Here is a 6,612-nt window from a genome sequence, read left to right on the forward strand (position 1 = left end):
AGCTGTCCACCCATGAGGGGGATGTGTGCAGCCTTTTATGAGGAGAAAGCCCAGGTATGAACACACAGGAAGTGACCTCACCACCTTGGGATAGACACCAACAGACTTGGAGCCTGGGTAACTGGGAAATACTCTACATGCAGGCCCCTCACCGACTCATTTGCCTTTGAGACTTGAAGGAAGAAACATGTTTTGTTAACTAAAGGCCTCCTCAGGTTATGGCCTTGGGAAAGGCCTCTGGGAGAACAAAGTCACTGAGTAAAGAAACTGGATGAGGTGTCTATCCAAATGCTATCAGAAAGTACTCAGGAGGAACACTCAGCTAACAGGATATTCAGGGCCACACTTTTCATTTCCAGCCACAGCACCTAAGTACAGAAGTCACCGAGGTAACTAAATGCTTTCTCCTCTCCCTCTCCCCCTCTCTCCCGTGTGTGTGTGTATATGTGTGTGTGTGTGTGTGTGTGTGTGTTTGTGTGTGTGTGTGTGTGTGCGCATGGGTGGGGCAGAGCTGCCCTGAGCAAGAGCTTAAAACATGCTCACACCCTAATTCAAGACTAGCTATTGAACTGGATATGGGGAAGGTTTTCTTCTGTCAAGTTCTGTCTCTATCTTCAAGGTGCATCTCTTTCATTCTGGGAGATCTGTGCTAATCTAGGAGAAAAATCAAGAAGGAGTAGGCGACACCATGACAGCATGCTGGGCTCCGAGGTTCTGAACCACTGCTGGTCATTGTCTTTTTAGAGGTCCACACCAGAGATGGGAAGAGCTGATCGACATGGACATCCAGGCTACACCTAAGAATGAAGGGCAGGTGTGGCTTGTCACCAGTGAGAGTCAGCACAGACTCAAGGTGAGTGAGTGTGTTGACAAAGAGATCCTCAAAAATTGGTCCCTAATTTGGCCTGCATGGGTTTCCTGCCCAGACACCCATGACATCACTTCTCAAGAGCCACTCCATGGCCTACCTGCAGCTGGACAGCCATGACTGTGACCAGGAGTATCAAATCCTACTCCATTGGAATCTACAGAAAACTTGACACTCCTGGAGGCATAGCCCAAGACTAAGAATCTGGGGTGGGTGATTATGAACTTAATGGGGGAGAAGCTGGCCCTAGACCACACAGCTGGCCCTAGACCACACACCCTAGTCCTCCAGGTGCTGGTGTTGCATTGACAGCAAAGAGCAACAATCAGATCATGACTTCTTCTTCTAGCGTTTGCCCTTCTTCCGTAGCCAGTCAACAGGTCAGGTTGAAAGCTTTCAGGAGCTGCTTGTTGCTGGCTTTGAAAGTGACTGGGATCCATGTGGATTCAGTCGGCTAGGAAGGATCGTCAGTTTCCCCAATGAATGGGTACTCATGGGATGCACCACGAGAAGGTCGATCCAATGCATCCCAGATCATGACTGATGGCCCACAACAGAACATCTTCCCCTGCTACACTCCATCAGTCATGATCTGATTGTTGTTCTTTGCTGTCAATGCAACACCAGTGCTCCTTGTGCACTTTAATGTATGCACTTAACCAGGTGTACCACTGCCTGGCCCCAGCTCTTTCTATTCTATGAAGCTATTCTTCTGATTTCTTCTGAGCAGTGTTGAGATAAGTGGCTGTAACTGGAGGTCCCCTCACATCACCTGGACTTCAACATCCTGGTAACTACAGAGTCCTCTGTTTCTATTTGTCCTCCTGGAAGTACTTGGGAACTTAGGGTCAATTCTCTCTCCCACTTGACAGCTTTCCACTTTATTAGTATCAGTTGGTTGGATATTTTATTGACTTCCAGAAAGATTTCTTTTATGAAGGAAGACTTTACTCCATAGGTCCCAGGAGGGTGACATAGTAAAAGGAGGACCTTGCCCTAGCAGGCACTCAGAGGGGCCATAGTTAAATGGAGTGTTACATGAAGATCTAAGGGGAAAGGAGTTGCCCTTTAAGGTACTTCACTGGACATACATTCATGTAGGAACTAGGCTACTTGAGTGGGTGCTTTCTGTGAGTCTGTGACTTACCTTGCTGGGTCTGTGACTGATTGATGGGAAGGTACCACCTACATTCATCTGCAGAGTGATAGCTGAATGAGGCTATGGGTCCGAGTAGTCTCAGGTATTGCCAACATTTTCCAGCTGGTGGTCTTATTGAATGCTGCTTCATGATTAGGACATTTGAACCATGTGTTTCCAAATGTTTCATTCTTTAGATTTTGAGCCTTTCGATTCTTCATTGTGTTATTCTTGTGCCCTGTACTGAGAATGACCTACTGTGGATATTTCATTAGACTTTAAATCAGGTATATACTATTTTTTAAAAGAGCTAGTGTCTTTAATTTTATGTCCCGTGCTTTTTTTTTTTTTTTATTTCCCTCCAGGGTTATCACTGGGACTCACTATGAATCCACTGCTCCTGGTGGCCATTTTTCTTTTCTTTCTTTTTTTTTTTATTGGATATGACAGAAATTGAAAGGGGAGGGGGAGATGGAGAGGAAGACAGAGAGATACCTGCAGATCTGCTTCACTGTTTGTGAAGTGACACCCCCCCCACAGGTGGGGACCTGGGGGCTCGAACTGGGATCCTTGTGTGTGCCCTTATGTTTCATACTATGTGCACTTAACCCAGTGCACCATTGCCTGGGCCCTTGATCTCTTACAAGACAGTTAACTTAGTCTTATAAACTTTTTTTAAAGATTTTATTTATTTATTAATGAGAAAGCACCAGACATCACTCTGGTACATGTGCTGCTGGGGATTGAACTCAGGACCTCATGCTTGAGAGTCCGATGTTTTATCCACCTCGCCACCTCCTGGACCACAGTCTTATGAACTTCTTTTTTTTTAAGATTTTACTTATTTATTAATGAGAAAGCACCAGACATCACTCTGGTACATGTGCTGCCGGGGGTTGAACTCAGGACTGTTAGCGAGCTAAAATCAAACCACCATCCACTGCAAGGAAGCAAAAGATGTTTATTCACGAATTCGAATCCGGGCCGAGTGGTGACTGACAGCAGTCTGCCAGCTCGACCCCGAACAAGGCTCAAACCACACAATTTATAGGAATTCAGACTATACTCAGGGAGGGGGAACACATCACCTTATCAACCTATATCCAATAACAGGCTATAGAAAACGCAAAATCCAGTCATTTCAAACTTAGCAAAAGCATGATCCATTCAAAGCAAAGCGCAGGCTAGTTTCAAACATTGCAAAATCACACAACCAATAGAATCTAGCCAGGTAGGGTCACCACATCCTCCTGCCATCAGCTGCCCCTTCCTAGAAAATAATTTCCTTGTGCAAAGGCCCTGATAAGCCTTGCCTGTTTGCAGGGTCTTGGTAAACAACTGGTGGCTTACTGATTCTTGGTAAACAGCTGGTGGTTTACTGATGCTTGGTAAACAACTGGTGGCTTAATGATTAGGTCCTGTTTCTAGAGGAAAGGGCAAGGAATTTTCCATCTCACACTAAGCAGAAAAGCAACTATACTTAAAACTTTAAAACTACTGCATCTAACAAGGACCTCATACTTGAGAGTCCGATGTTTTATCCACTGCACCACCTCCTGGACCACAGTCTTATAAACTTCTATAGCTGATGGGTCATTCGTATTAAAAACCCATGTCACCTAGGAATGTTGGTGCGGAAGTTCATAAGAACATGTCAGAGAAGGTTTATTAGGCAAAATTTTATTTAAAACAAATAATATAGATCCTTAGCATTAATCTCTCAGAATTTTTGTAACTTGGAATTTTAGAGTCCAATTAAACCATAGAGTAAAATAAGAAGATAGGAGTGGGGTTAGGTAGCAGTTCTCCAGTGAGAGATTACATGCAATTACCATTCACTAGCTCCACATGAGAAGAGCTTCACAAGTGGCTGAACAGCCTGCAGGTGTCTTTCCCTCACTCTATCTCTCTCCCCCCTTTTATTCAGCTCTGTCAACAAACAGCTGTGAAGAATGGTAGAGTAGTACAGACGCTGAGCTCCAGTGATAATTCTGGTGGTAATGAATAAATAAATAAGAAGAAAGGATTATTTCTTTACATTTTTTTTGATATCTCCAGCCGTTGGCACCATGAATCCACCACTTCTAGTGGCTTTTATTATTATTTTTTTTCTTTTTGTTCAATAGGGCAGAAAGAAACTGAGAGGGGAGGGGAAGAGACAGAAGGGGGAAAGAAAGACTGCTTGTGAAGCATCCCCGCTGCAGGTGAGGTGTAGGGGCTTGAACCTGGTGCTTGTGAGTATCCTTGTGCTTAACCAGGAGTGCCACCACCTGGCCCTCAGAATTATTTCTTTAGGCAAAGTCTATTGATGGTTCCAGATTAAATAAAATAAAGCTCCTTTCCAGGGAAAAACTGTCTCAATGCAAATTTGTTATCAGAAATTTCATTTTGGATGTTTTTACCCATTTCTCAAATAAATTGGCCAAAATAAAGGCTTTACTAAAATTAACCATAGAAATTCATTGAGTAGATAATTCTTCTAAGATACTAAGGGGGTTTCCTTTAGAAACTGGAAATTTAAATTTATGCGTAGGAAGTGTTGTATCACCTAAAAAAAAAAAGGCTATATAGGAAAATTTTAATTACAGTCAAGCTGAATGGAATTGAAGTAATTTTTGAAAATGAGTTTTTTTAGGGTCCATAGTATATTTGCAGAAAACCAGAGTTTAATTTCTTTTATTTATTATTATTATTATTATTCTCAGTAATGGGAGTATCCCCTCTGTCATCTCATTCAAAGAAAAGCAAGGAAATGCAGCAGTGACAGAGGATTGAATTGCAAAGATGGATTTCCCAGAGTCTTCAGTATCTGTGGGGTGAGGGCATAAAGGAAGTGGGTAGGACTGAGGAGAAGTCAGCCACCAAGCTCCCCCCCCCTTTTTTTGCCTCCAGGGTTATCACTGGGGCTCAGTGTTTGCACTAAGAATCCACTGCTCCTGCAGGAGCATTTTTCTCATTTTGTTGCCCTTGTTGTTGTTATTGTTGCCATTGTTGTTGTTGGATAGGACAGAGAGTAATTGAGGGAGATGGGGAAGTTGGGGAAAGATAGGCACTTGCAGATCCACTTCACCACTCATGAAGCGACCCTGTGCAGGTTGGAAGCCAGAGGCTCAAACTGGGATCCTTATGGTGGTCCTTGTGATTGGCACCATGTGCGCTTAGCCTGCTGTGCTGCTTACTGCCTGGCCCCTTTAAGCTCCACTTCTGTCCCTCAATCCCTCAAACACACATAGGTCTGTTGTGTTTTAACAGCTCTGAAGCCACTCCCACATGAAGAAATGCTTTTGTTTCATAAGAGGTGTCATATGTATTTATGGTGTTAAAACAGGTTTAGGGGTGAGAGGGGTAGCATAATGGTTATGCAAAACTTTCATGTCTCAGGCTACAAGGTCCCAAGTTTAGGGAATAAAAGAAAAAACATAATAAGCCAGGTCTGTGAATTGTACAAAGTAATCACGTTATATCTGTCATAATGAAATACATGGCCATTCCCAGGACCTTATCCTCACCATAAAGCAGCTATGGTAAGAGCTATCTCAGTCTCCAAAGGGAGGCTGGGTCATCCTGCCCTGCCACTCATGGAAGACTGGTCCTGAAATGAGGGCAGTCTGCAATGTTCCCAGCTGTGGATATATATATATGCCCTGGGTCAGGTGGATGGGGTAAACAGTTAATTTTATCCATAGATTTTTTTTTTCAAGAATGGGAGCTACTCTCTGTCCTAATCCAATTTTCTAGTTCTATTCTCAATCTGACACCATCTCAGATAATATTTTTGTCCACTTCCACGTTAGCTATTAAACTTAAACAAAAATCTATAATAGTTGTGGGCCCCTAGGAGCATGCCTAAAATGGACTTCCTAGCTTCTTTCCCCCCTAAGATCTCTATCCTCATCTGCTCTATGCCTACTTTTTGTTTCCTGTTCATTAATCACTTTGTACCACTTTATATCTTGTCACTTTTCAGCCATCAAGTTGCAGACGCTATCACGATTCCATCCTGACTTCCCTGGGCAGACAACCTCACCGTGTGTCTTCACTAACTCTAGAGCCCTAGCCCACTATGGAAAGATACAAACAGGCTGGGAGTATGAATCAACTTGCTGATGCCCATGTCCAGTGGAGAAGCTATTTACAGAAGCCAGAACTCCCATTTTATGCACCCCCAAAATAATCATGATCCATACTCCTAGTGGGGGAGATGACCGAATGGCTCTGAATTGCAGCTCCATCAGGACCCAGAGAGAGAGGAGGAAAGAAGAAAGGACATTTGAATGTAATAATAGGTGTATATGTGACCTGAAAAGGAAGAGAATATGGGACCTTTAAAAAGGGCAAATAAATACAAATGCAGGCCATTGTAGAAATAATAGCTGACTCATATCTACAACCTTGGGAGAACTGCTGTGGCTTACAGTGGAGGGACTGGAGATCTAGAACTTTGGTGGTGGGAATGGTGTGGAGTTGTACCCCTGTTACCTTGTAATTTTATAAATCAATATTAAATCATTAATAAAATAATAAATAAAAATTAAAAAAGTAAATACATGTCCACACAACTCACCATCTGCCCTTCCTGTCTTCTAGTGCATCACCATGTGAGAAA

The 6,612-nt window shown here is 43.1% G+C and overlaps 1 long non-coding RNA gene across 1 annotated transcript; it reads left to right on the plus strand.

The window, feature by feature from the left end:
• Nucleotides 1-262: 262 nt before the first annotated feature.
• LOC132541745 (uncharacterized) lies at nt 263-6,281 on the plus strand. Its single transcript, XR_009552842.1, has 3 exons — nt 263-389; nt 620-853; nt 5,974-6,281. It is a non-coding gene; the product is annotated as an uncharacterized LOC132541745 (long non-coding RNA).
• The last annotated feature ends 331 nt before the right edge of the window (nt 6,282-6,612 follow it).

Source organism: Erinaceus europaeus, chromosome 12, assembly GCF_950295315.1.
Source record: "Erinaceus europaeus chromosome 12, mEriEur2.1, whole genome shotgun sequence".
Taxonomy (NCBI): Eukaryota; Metazoa; Chordata; class Mammalia; order Eulipotyphla; family Erinaceidae; genus Erinaceus; species Erinaceus europaeus.